Consider the following 13,889-nt stretch of genomic DNA (forward strand, 5'->3'; position numbering starts at 1 on the left):
TTATTTAGCATTGCAGATATCATTTAGGCTCACAATGCCATTATATTTTGAAGTAGGACACTTTAAAAAACTTATTCTAAGTAGAGAAGTTACCCTTACTTGTGGTGTTGTTAGTGTTGTATGTAGTGTTACTTGTTGTGTCTTCCATTTGTTGTTTGAACATCCAGTGTTTCAAATTGGTGTTCAAATTTGTCCATCAAGGCAGAAATCTGTAAAAATAAATATGGTCTTACTTACAATGAAAAGATGGCATTTCAACAACATATCTCAAAAATCATCCACCATGACCCAGAGGCTGCATCCCCGGAACACAAAGTTGGTTCAACATTCATAAGACCATAAACATAATTAACAGATGTAAAACATCTGTTTTACAACAGATGTAAAAACAAAAACCACATGATAATATCATTAGATGCAGAAAAAGCTTTTGATAAAATCCAGCACCCCTTCTTGATAAAAACCCTTGAATGCTTAGGCATAGATGGAACATACCTTAATATAGTAAGAGTCATCTATGAGAAACCCACAGCCAGCATACTGCTAAAGAGACAGAAAATGGAACCATTTCACCTGAAAACTGGAACAAGACAAGGATGCCCACACTCACTCCTCCTGTTCAACATAGATTTGGAAGTCCTAGCTATAGCAATCAGAGAAGAGAAGGTGAACAGGGGTATCCAAATAGGAAAAGAGGAAGTCAAGTTATCTCTCTTTGCAGTTGACATGATTCTATACCTTGAAAACCCAAGAGAATCTGTCAAAAACCTCCTTGCATTGATAAAGGACTTTGGCAAAGTCTCAGGGTATAAAATAAATGTGCAAAAGACAATCGCATTTCTATACACCAATAATAAACAAACAGAAACCCAAATAAAAAGCACAATTCCATTCACAATAGCCACAAAAAAAAATTAAATACCTTGGCATCTTCCTAACCAGAGACGTGAAAGACCTTTACAATGAAAACTACAAAACTCTGCTCAAAGACATCAAAGATGACACAAACAAGTGGAAAAATATCCCATGTTCATGGATTAGAAGAATCAACATTGTTAAGATGTTCATTCTACCTAAGGCAATCTACATATTTAATGCAATACCCATCAAATTACCAGCAACATTCTTCTCAGACCTAGAAACAACATTATAGGTATTCATATGGAAACATAAATGACCACGAATAGCCAAAACAATCCTCAGCAAAATAAAATAAAATAAAATAAAATAATTTAAAAAAGCAGGAGGCATCACACTCTCAGACTTTAAATTTTATCATAAAGCTACAATAATCAAAACAGCCTGGTATTGGTACAAGAACAGTCATATAGACCAACAGAATAGAACTGAGATTCCAGAAGCAAGACCTCAATTTCTCAACCAACTCATCTAAGACAAAGCCTCCACCACCAACCACTGGAGAGAGGAGAACCTATTCAATAAATGGTGCTGGGAAAACTGGCTGACCACAGGTAAAAGTTTGAAACAGGACCACTACCTATCCCCATACACAAAAATTAACTCTAAATGGATCAGAGACCTAAATGTAAAACCTCAAACTGTAAGAACCTTAGAAAACGCAGGAGACCCTCTTATGGAAATTGGAACTGGCAACCAATTCCTGATCAAAACCCTAAGTGCCATGCCATTAGAGATAAGATAGATAAGTGGGACCTCATCAAACTGTCAAGCTTCTGCAAAGCCAAAGAAACCATCAAGAAAGCAGGGAGACAGCTCACAGACTGGGAAAAAATATTTGCCAACTCTATGTCTGGCAAAGGCTTAACATCTAGGATATACGAGGAACTCAAACATGCTGAAATGAAAAACATAAACAGCTCCATTACAAAGTCAGCAAAAGATATGAATAGACAGTTCTCAAAAGAAGACATATGAAGAGTCAACAGATACATGAAAAAATGTTCAGCCTCGCTAGTCATCAAATAAATGCAAATTAAAACTATACTGAGATACCACCTAACTCCAGTCAGAATGGTCATCATCAATAACTCAAAAAATAACAGGTACTGGAGAGGATAAGTCAAAAAGGGAACACTTCTACACTGTTGGTGGGAGTGTAAACTAGTATAGCCTCTGTGGAAAACAGTGTGGCAATTCCTAAAAATTCTAAAAACTGACCTTTCATATGATCCCACAATCCCTCTACTGGGAATAACCTTGGAAGAACTCAATATACTCTATAAAAAAGATACCTGCACACGTATGTTTATCGCAGCATTGTTCACAATAGCAAGGACATGGAACCAACCGTGCTGCCCACCAAAAGAAGACTGGATTAAAAAAATGTGGTACATATACACAATGTAATACTACACAATCATAAAGAAGAACAAAATCATGAACTTCTCAGCAACCTGGATGGACTTAAGAGTCTGTAATACTGAGTGCTCTTTCACAGAAACAAAGAACCAAGTATCATATGTTCTCTCACTCATAAGGGGACCTTGAACAGCTATCATAATACTATAACAATAGGATTGACAGTAGCGGGAAACTTCGGGAGGGGGTGGGAAGGGGAGGTGGGATTGGCAGTAGTGGAAAACTGCCTGAGGATTGGGGAGACACACCTCATCAACAAGGGTACCTGCACAATGAATATGTGTATACCTAACCCTGAACTTTACCCCACAATTTTAAAGTAAAAAATTTTAAAGTTAAAAAAATTAAAAAGAACAAAGAAAATGGGAACAGAGCAGGGGAAGTTTTACATGCTAGTATTGCTGTAAAATGACTTTCTATATTCCATTGGAAAGATGTCAACCTGACTCCTTACCTCTTGTGTACTTTGTAAAAGGCTTTCACTGAGAAACTCTTTAGGGAGTAATTTAAAGTGGTTTCAGGCTAGTTCTTTCTCCTGTGTGAAATACTAACATTTCTTTTCCCCTGAAAAATGTTGAGACTGTAGGCAGATCTCAGTGAATGTGCTACTTCTTTCTTTCTCTACTGCCAAAGCAGCCATGGGCCCCATTGCTGTCTCTAAGAATCTCCACACAGGAGTCAAATGTCAAATCACCTTGTGCCCCAGACTTCTGGAGACACATAAGACCCTCTCTGAGTGATCCTGCTGAAGCACTTCTCATGAGGCTTTCAGGGAAGGGTCTGTAATCCACTCACCACCCACCACCAGCTTTCTGCAAAAGAAAACATGGTATGTTAACATCAAATAATTCTTTTTCTTTTCAAGGTTCATACTCCTCAACGTAGCATCCATAGACTTAATTACACCTGCCATGATCTTTGTTACCTATTTGTGATATAAAAACAGACTTAGTATGCTATTATATAAGTAATCTCAAAATTTTTGTAATCTCTTAAACATATTACTTATAGATCATCTATGAAGCTTGTTTACCTTTTCCTTAACCAAAAATATACAATATTATGTATTTATGGTCTAGGCATTGGCTATCTTATATCTTTGCCTTCTCACTTCATTAGAAGAGAAATAATTAAACCTTGGTTTAAAAATCCACTGCTAAAATCATTTTCCTCACTAACCTCTTTAATTCTGTCACAGCTTAATCAACACTCTGTAGCATCCTGCAATAGATCTAGATTTCCAGCTGTTAATTCTTAATATTGTAAGTTCCCTACACACAAACATTCAAGATGTAAATTTTCAAAGATGTAAACATGAGTTTGCATGTCCAATCATGTAAGTTAGTTCACAGATCTGGCATATATTGTCATGTGCATTCATCCTCTACAAATGTTTCTGCTTTTTTACTGTACAGTAATTTATAAAGTACCATAGTACAATGTTTTTATTTCAAGCACAAGATAACTAGAAGCAAGCATAGGAGCAGTGGTGAGCTGTTAGTGGAGTACCTGGGCTAACTTTGTGGTACTTATGAACAAATTGGACAAACATGCTCTCTGAACAGAACTTGCTTGTATGTAGGAGACTTACTGTGCTCTCACTAAACTTAAAACAAGATTCCTATTATTTACTGATATAAAGTCTTACCTTGCCCATTGTTACTGCAGTTAGAACTCTTGCTGCCACAGCATTAACCCTAGCACTCATTCTCAAGAAAATGATTGCTTGGTTTTTCTGGCGGATTGCATTTTCAGCATGTATTCTTGCAACTTCTGTATTGCCTTTCTGAATGGCCTGTTTTAAACAGAGCAAAAGTAAATACTGGTGAAGACAAATAGCAAAAGTACAAATATTATAAAAAGAAGAAAATAACCTCAAACTAACCTATCATGTGTAAGAGCTTACAATTAGCTTTTTAGGAAATAATTATTCTCTAAACTATTAGACAAATGTATAGTTCTTTAGTGTATTAATCTTATTGTTAGAAGACATGTGCTCATTAATAGTTTAAGAAATCAGAATACAAAAGGTTTTAAAAAGCTGTCCATAATCACATCACTGAGCTATCACTGTGAACATTTTAGCACAGAGTATTCCAAGTACATAAATATATTTATTAAAAAAGTACATGCATAAAGCATACCGTTTTGGAACCTGTTTTCTCACATAAATACTTTAAAAATCTTTTAAAGTCAAGATATATCACTACATCATCATTTGTAAAGACTGCAATGTTTGGATGTAACATTAACCAGGGATCTCATGTGTAGTACTAATACTACTCATGGTATATAAAATCATTCTAGATGTTACATAGACATAAGTATCTTTATCTAAGGATTTATTGAAATTTATATATATATAAATATTTATAAAAGCATAAATATATAAAAGCATGAATTTATGGTATTTGCATCATATATATAAATGATGCAAATAACATAAATTCAAGCTTTTTATGGTATTTTAGGCCAGGGTCAATGTTAAAAGTCAATATAAAGAAAAATATTAAATAGTTCAGATGGTCCTCCAATATAGCAAAACCAAGAAGGTCATACAGAAGTGGCTGAAATTTGAGAATAAAATGTCTGGTTACTAGATATGTTTCCAATTCTTCAAAAATATCAACAGCAATACGATAATTTACTACTACACTTGTTCCCCGATGCAGATTTACTGGATGCAGAGGTATGCACAATTTTAATTGTCCTTCACAGAATTCTGATAGGTATTTAAATTTCTTCCAGCAGTATAAGAGAGTTCCTGTTTCTCATGCAAAAACTCATCAGTATGAGATATTGTTATATTGTTTACCCCAAAACAAAAACTTATAAAAAAATATGTATTTATTTGTACATGTTTAAACTTGTCACCTCCAAAGTACTCTCCATTTGATGTAATATGCCTATTGAGATGCTTTTTCTACTACTCAAAACAATTTTTGAATTAGTCAATTTTGATTTCTTTTAGTGCTTCTGCTGTTTTTTGTTTTACCACTTCCACATCACCAAAGCACAAACAGGGAAACCAAAAAAAAAAAAAGCCACTAAGAGTAAGATTGGGCGAATGAGGAATGTGGTGCACGGGGATCATGCAGTTTTTGGTCAAAAATTGCTTAACACTCAGAACAGTGTGGGCAGTTGTGCTCGGAAATCACCCATCATGAAATGGAAAAGCATGTTGAAACAATCTCCAAAAAAACTGACTGCAGTCTCTCACAAAAATGGTAGCTGATGGGTTCCTAGAACACTTACCTAGAAGGGGAAGCCTGTATTATAAGGGGGACCCTCCAAAAAATAATTCCATTTTGGGGGGGCCCCCTCTCATATTCTATGACAATCTTAGAGGCAAAAAGTGATATATCATTGTATTCCTTTGTTTAAGAGTGAGGTTTAACATTTGAAAAAAACATTTAAAAGCTGTTTGTATTTCTTCTTTTATGAGCCACTTGTGTCTCTGCCCATCTTTGAGGGCTTTTTAAAAATCTATAAGACTGCTACATATTAAAAAAAATTACTAAGTTTGTTATATGTAATCTGGCCTTTTCCAGATTGTTGGTTGACCCTTTGTGTATGTCTTTGATATAAATATGATTACTACATATACATTATATACATATATATATATATATATAGAGAGAGAGAGAGAGAGAGAGAGAGATACTACTCTCACTTACTGTGTCTAATTGTTTTACAGTCATTCATAATGTTTATTATGCCCAAAACATCATTCTGTACCTCAAGTCATTTCTTATGACATTTCAATGGTTTCCCTTATTTATTAAACTTAGTGTTTATTTTGGTGAAAGGTATGATATAGGGATCTATTTTTTCCCAATATCACTTATTGATGTTTTCCTTCCTTTCCACCTTAAATGTATTTAACTTTTACTTGGTGCCCAATTCTTCATCTAGCAAATACTAGACAGTATTCTAGGCACCTGGGATTCCATAGTGAATGCAAAGCAAAAAAGAAACCCTGTTGTTATGGTGTATAAATTCTAGTTAGAGAGCCTGATAGTAAACAAGATAATTAAAATAGATAGCATGCTAAATAGAGGTAGGTGTTAGAAAGAAAAACAGAGCAAGGAATGATGATAGAAGAGGATTGTAGTTTTAGGAATTTTAGAGAAGGTGGCCAGGGAAGGCTTACACAATTAAGGTGATATCTGAGTAAATACCTGAAAAAAAGTTTTCTCTCTTCCGAAGGATGAGAGGAAGACAGTCATATAGATATTTAGCACAACAGGCAGAAAAAATAGCAAGTGAAAAGTCCCTCTATAGGCATGTCATTTATACAGTAAGACAATGTGCCTAAAGCACAGCGAATGAAGGCAAGAACAGGAGATAAAGTCATACAAGTAAAAGTCAGATAATAAACAGCTTTATAGGCCATTTTAAAGATTCTGGCTTTACCTGGAATAAGATTAGATCAAGATACTATTTTGAACAGAAGATTTACATGATCTGACTTCTGTTTTTAAAATGCTCTCTCTAGCTGCTGTGATAAGATTATACTTAGGTGACAAGGATTAGGAGCAGGGAGACCAATTAGAAGCTCACTGCAGTAAGAAAAAATGATGGCTTGGATTAAGATAGGAGCATTGGAGATAAGTGATCAGGTCCTGAATATATTTTAAAGGCAGAGATGATAAGATTTGCTGATAGATCAGATGTAGGGTATAAAGCAAACAGAGGGGTTAAACATGACTGTACTCTTGGTTTTGTTTTGTCCAAGTGACAGAATTGCCTTTAACTGACATAAGAAAACTATATTGGAAAGGATAGCAAATAAGGATTTATTTATCAGCAGCAGTATACAAAGTATTTTAATTAGCCTTTATTGAACACTTACTGTATGCCAGGCACTATGCTAAATGCTTTGCAGACATAATCTTATTTATCATTATGATTACTATTCCCACTGTACAGTGAGAAAGCTGAGGCTTACAGAGGTCAAACTGTCCATCCTAGGGTGATTTGCTCCTTAGACATCCAAGTGGAAACAGCAAATAAGAAGTTGGATAGAGGAGTCTGGAGTTCAGGGGAAAAGACTAGTCTAAAGACATACTGTGGGAAAGTCATACTGTGACAAATTCTACTGGTAAATTAACTGACTATTAGAGCAAGCAACAGAGAAGTCTTCAGTTTTAGTGGACGGTAGGAATATAATTCTAAATGGATTGAGTATAACAGAGAATGAGAAGAGAGTTAGGAAGAGTTAAAAAATATAGAGAACTCTTTCAAGGAGTTTTGCTCGAAATGAAAGGAGAAAAGGGAGAATAGCAAGAGGTAGAAATGGAGTCAAGAGAGAGCTTTTAAAAATTTGAGGATGTTTGTGTGCTGACAGTATTTATTTAGTAGAGAGAGTAAAACTGGTGGTGCAGGAGAGATAATTATCAGAGCAATAACATCTGGTAGGAGAGAGAGACAGGATCTAGTACACAAAAGGAGGAGCTGGCTTTTACTAGGCATATGGTTAGTTCATCTATTTTAAGAGAAGGGAAGGGAGAGTTTTGGGCACTAATGCAAATAGGTTCAGTAGTGAGAGATTCATCAATAAAACAGAAAGCAAGGTCATCAGCTAAAACAATGAGAGAGGAATTTCTTGAGACTTAAAAAAAGAAGAAAAAGTATGAAACTGTCACTTAACAGAGTGGAAGAATAAATGGATTAGGGAAATATAATCCATTACCAAGTTATGTGGATACTCTTCTCTTTTAAATCGAGCAACTTGGCAATATGTAAAAATAATAAAACAACAAAACAAAACATTAAAACATACTATTTGACCCAGCAATTTTAATTCTAGGAATTTATACTAAAGACATATTCAGAGATAACTATAAAGATTTACATATGACTGTTCACTACATTGATACTTAAAATAGCAAAAAATTCTATCACTTGGATGTCCAGCAAAATAAGAATGATTAAGTAACTTACAATATAAAATGTTTTTAAAATAGTTAATGACATGGGGAAAATGCTTACAATATAAATAACAGCAAGGGGAATAAGTAGGCCCTTCATCTGTCCATCCATCTGCTAACACTGAATGCCTAATATGTAACGAGCACTGGGGACACAACACTGAATAAGACAAGGTCCCTACTGGTGGAAGGAGACAAACAAACAAACAAACAAAAAGAATAAAGAATGCAACTACATGAGGTGGTAGTAGTAAGTACTTTAATGAAAATAAAGTAGAGCAAGCTAATAAAATAATAGAACGGATGGACTATGTTTTAGGCTAGGTAGTTAGGAAAGGTCATTTGAGGGAAATGACATTTAGGCTGAAAAGTGAATAGCTAGAAGAAACCAGCCCTGCAAAAATCTGAAGGAAAAAAAAAATCTTTCCAGGCAGGGGAAATAGTTTCTCTTCCCTAGACTTCCAGTATACTTCTTTCACTCTTCTTTGTTCCTCCTTCCTATCTTTCTGGTTGTTCCTTTTCGATCTTTGTGGGTTCTTCTTTGTCCACCTCAACACCCCCATCCAATTAAATGTTGATGTTCCCCAGATTGGCTTCTTCAACCTTGTGTGGACCTCACTCATTGCCCTCATCTCCTGGATCAATTCCACCCATGCCCAGGGTGAAAACTACTCAGCACTCTTTAATCTGTTATCTCCAGATCAAATCTATCTCCTGATCTCCAGAACCAGTGATCCAATTCCTACTACGTCAGGATAGGAAAGACACACTTAGCGAATCAAAAGCTCAACATTTTCCTTCAACAACCCCATTTCAGGGTAAACTACTACCATCCATCCAATCAATCGTCCAAGCCAAAAATCAGAAAGTTATCCCTGAAGACGCCTCTTTTCACCCTCCACATTCAGTTACGAAATTCATAATCTGTGACCTGAACAGTTTTAAAATGCATTACTTTCTTTTCATTCCTACCAGTACTGCCCTGATAGAGGAAATTTGTTTTTTGCCTAGATTATTACAAAACCTTCATGCCAGTAAACCTGCCTCTAGCTTTAGAGTTCTATAATCCAAGGATCTGCATACATTTTCTGTAGAGAGACAGAAAGTAATTATTTTAGATTTTGTGGGCTATATGGTCTCTGTAGCAACTACTAAACCCTGCAGTTATAGCACAAAAGAAGCCACAAACATTATGTAAATGAATGAGTGTGGCACATTTCAATAAAACTTTATTTACAAAATAGGTGGCAAGCTGGACCTGACCTGCAAGCTGTAACTTGCTAACTTCTGCTATAACCTGTTCTTGTCAAAATGGTCTATATAACACAAATATTTTTTCCTATCCTACTGCCTTAATAAGTTTTCCCCACTGATTTCTCATCATTCTCAGGATAAAATAACCTTTTCCATTGATGTACAAGTTCCATCATAACCTGTATTCTTGTCTAGTCTTATCTTCTGCAATACTAAGCAACTCGTAGTTCTCCAACTCGTAGTTCTATCTTTGCTGTTCCCTCTGCTTTATTTAGTCATTGGCTGTCTTAGTCAATTTTGTGTTACTATAACAGAATACCTGAGGTTGGGTAATTTAAAAAGAAAAGAGGTATACTTGGCTCACATTTCTGGTGGCAATAAAATTCAAGAGCATGGTACCATCAGCTGTTCAGCTTTCTAGTAAGAGCCTCATGCTCTATCACAGCATGGTGGAGAAACTGATGAGAAAGTTTGCAAAGAAGCAAAACCTGAGAGGCTATAACAATTGGCCTTCCTGGGAACTAATCCATTGCTGTAGGAACTAACCCAGTCTCTTACAAAAGACATCAATCTATCTTAACAATCTCCTAGGCATCAGCTCCCAACACCATTACGCCAGCAATTGACAACCACATCCAAACCACAGCACTGTTCAATTGAGACTTGACACAAATTAGGTTTTAGGGAGGGGGAGAAGAACTACGAATTTTATTGTGTACTTGTTAAGGTAATTGTGCCATTTCCACAATAGGTCTTTCCAGCCTGTAACTGAATATTCAAGTATGATGTGCAAGAGACAGAGAACAGATTTGGAAGTTATCATTACACAGTAATTGAGCACAGGAGAGTGCAGAAGAGAAAAAGAGGAGCAGAACAAAGGCAAAAGCCTGAGGGATAAAAAGTTTTATGAAGAAAAAACTATGAAGGAGTTTGAGAAGGGATAGTCAGAGAGTAATGGAAGAGCCCAAAGCATGAAATGTAACAGAAGCCAAGCAGGTAGCTTTAAGGAGGGGAAAAACACAGTATCAAATACAGCTGAAAGTATATTGAAAATTCGTCTATAGATATGACAAACCTGACAAAGTATTTGGCAAAGGGAACTTGGGAGGTCACAGTGATTTTGTTAAGTGCAGTTTCAAGGAAATGGGAACAGGAGTACGTGTCTGGTCAGAGAAATTAATGAGAGAAGAGAAAATAAAAATGATCAGTGTGGACTAGTCTCTGGAGTTGTTTCAGGGAGGAGGAGAAACCATGTATGAAAACTAGAGGGCCAGGGGTCAAAGGCAGGTCTTTTAGGACTGAAGAAACCTGAAAGCGTATCTATAACTGAAGCATGGTAGCCAGTAAAGATGGAGAGGTGGAGGACACATGAGAGTGACAGAAGGTAACTCAAAACAAAGGCCCAGAGGAAGAAAGAGGTGATGAGGCCAAGAGTTCAAGTAGAGGGAGGGCAAAAGGAGGAACAGATTAACTTTTGAAAAAAGAGGGGAAAGGGCAAACATAGGTGTAAAGATGTAGTTTATTGGGGATGTGTGGCAAGGAGTGGGTAGATCTTAAAGGAGAAGGGTCAGGAGAAAACTAACATACTTCTGATGCCTCAAATTTCTCAAGATAAAAAACAAGATCATTATTGAGTGAGGAATGTCTCATTCCATCTGAGCTGCTGTAACAAAATATCATGAATTAGGAGGCGTATAAACAACAGAAATTTGTATCTCACAGTTCTGAAGGATAGGAAGTCTAAGAAAGTGAGCTGGCAGATTTTGTATGTGGTGAGGGACCACTTTCTGGTTCATAGATGACACTTCCTGTGTCCTCAAAAGATAAAAGGGGCAAGGCAGCTCTCTGGAGTTTGTTTCACAAGAGCAATAATCTCATTCATGGGGGCTCTGCTCTAATAACCTGATCACCTCCCAATAACCCAACCTCTTAATATCATCACATTGTTGATTAGGGTTCAATATATGAATTTAATGAGGGCAAAAAAACATTCAGACCATAGCAGAGGGACAAGCATTAAAGTAGAGGACTTAAGGCATCACTTTTAAAAATTGAAACATAATAGTTGTGCATGTTTATGGGGTATATGTAATATTTTGATACGGGCATAAAATGTGTGATGATCAAACCAAGGTAATTGGGATATCAATCACCTCAAACATTTCTCTGTGCTGAAAATATTCCTAAGATTATCTTCTACCTATTGTAAAATATACAGTAAGTTACTGTTAACCATAGTACTCCTACTGTGCTACCAAATATTAGTACTTATTTATTCGATCTAATGTATTTTTGTATGCATTAACCAACCTCTCTTCATCTTCTCCTCTTCTCAGCCTCTGGTAATCACCATTCTACTCTCTACTTTCATCAGATAAATTATTTTAGCTTCCACATGAGCAATATCATACAATATTTGTCTTTCTGTACCTGGCTTATTTCACTTCACATAATATCCTGCAGTTCTATCCCTGTTGGTGAAAATGATAGGATTTCATTTTTTTCTATGGCTGAATAATATTACATTGTATATGTACACATACACATTTTCTTTATCTAGTCACTCTTGTTGGACACTTAGATTGACTCCAGATTTTGACATTGTAAATAGTGCCACAATAGATATGGGAGAGCAGATATCTCCTTGACATACTGATTTCCTTTCTTTTAGATATACACCCAACAGTGGGAATGCCGAAACACATGGTAGCCCTAGTTTTAGTTTTCTAAGGAATCTCTGTACTGTTTTTCATAGTGGCTCTACAAATTTATATTCCTACAATGTACAAGTGCTCTTTTTTCTCTGCATCCTCTCCAGCATCTATTATTTTCTGTCTTTTTAGTAAGAGCCACTTTAACTGGCATGAGATGATATTGCATTGTGATTTTTATTTACATTTTCTTGATGATTAGTGATATTGAACACTTTTTCATATACCTGTTGACCATCAGTATTTCTTTTGAAAATGTCCATTTTTCAATCGTTTTTTTTTTTGTTATTGAGTTGAGTTCCTTATATATCCTGGTTATTATTCCCTTGTTAGAAAGTTTGCAAATATTTTCTCCCATTCTGTGGGTTGTCTGTTTACTCTGATTGTTTACTTTGCTGTGTAGAAGTTTTTTCTAGTTTGATGTAATTCTATTAGTCTATTTTCAATTCTGTTGCCTGTGCTTTTGAGGTCTACCCCCAAATATCTTAATGGAAAACAATATGGAGATTTCTCAAAGAACTAAAAATCGAATTAACATTTGACCCAGCAATCCCACTTCTAGGGATCTACCCAAAGAAAAATAAATCAATACATTAAAAATATATCTGTACTTGTATGTTCACTGCAGCATTATTCACAATAGCAAAAACATGGAACTAACCTACGTGCCCACCAACAATTGAATGGATAAAGGAAAGGTGGTATATATACACCATGGAATACTATGTAGCCATAAAAAAAGAATGAAATCATGCCCTTTGCAGCAACATGGATGAAACTGGAGATCACCATCCTAAGTGAACTGGCTCTTAAACAGAAAATCAAACTCTGCATGTTCTCACTTACATGTAGGAGCTAAATGTCACAAAGATGAAAATAATAAACATTGGGAGCACCAATAAGTGGGGAGGTGGGACGGGGTGATAGGGTTCAGAAATTACATATGGGGTACAATATTCACTATCTGGGGAATGGGTCGCCTGAGACCCAATTCCCACTACTACACAATATGTCCATGTAATGGATTGCATGTGTACTCCCTGAATCTAAACTAAAGATGAAAAAAAAATCTCTGCCCAGATCAATGTTCTTAACCATTTCCCCAGTGTTTTCTTCTAGTAGTTTCAGGTCTTAGATTTAAGTCTTTAATACATTTTGATTTGATTTTTGTACATGGTGAGAAATAGGGATCTTGTGCTATTATTCTGCATATGGTTATACTGTTTTCCCAGCACCATTTATTGAAGAAATTACTATCTTCTCAGTGTATGTTCTTGGAAACTTTATCCAAAATGAGTTGGCTATAAATGCATGGATTATTACTGGGTTATCTATTCTATTTCGTTGGTCTATGTGTCTGCTTCTAAAGGCATCAAATTTTTAATGATCATTAATTTGTAACTCATAGTTGAGTCAGTTAATAAAAGATAAACATCACAACAAAAAAAGACAAAGGTTATAAAAAGGCATGTCACAAAGAAATACAAACGTCCAACCATGAAACAACATTCAAGCTCATTCAGAAGAAATGTAAATCAAAACAATGAAATATGTTATCAATCAAATTGGCAAAATAATAGTTTTTGTTATACCTAGTATTGATAAGGATGTAGAGAAACGGATTTTTAAATAGATGGACAAATCTACACCT

The 13,889-nt window shown here is 35.6% G+C and overlaps 1 pseudogene; it reads right to left on the reverse strand.

The window, feature by feature from the left end:
* The window catches only part of LOC103263276, a 101,396-nt pseudogene continuing 87,507 nt past the window's right edge, over positions 1 to 13,889 (reverse strand).

The sequence above is a fragment of the Carlito syrichta genome, unplaced genomic scaffold (assembly GCF_000164805.1).
Source record: "Carlito syrichta isolate Samal-C Ts95f unplaced genomic scaffold, Tarsius_syrichta-2.0.1 Scaffold304780, whole genome shotgun sequence".
Taxonomy (NCBI): domain Eukaryota; kingdom Metazoa; phylum Chordata; class Mammalia; order Primates; family Tarsiidae; genus Carlito; species Carlito syrichta.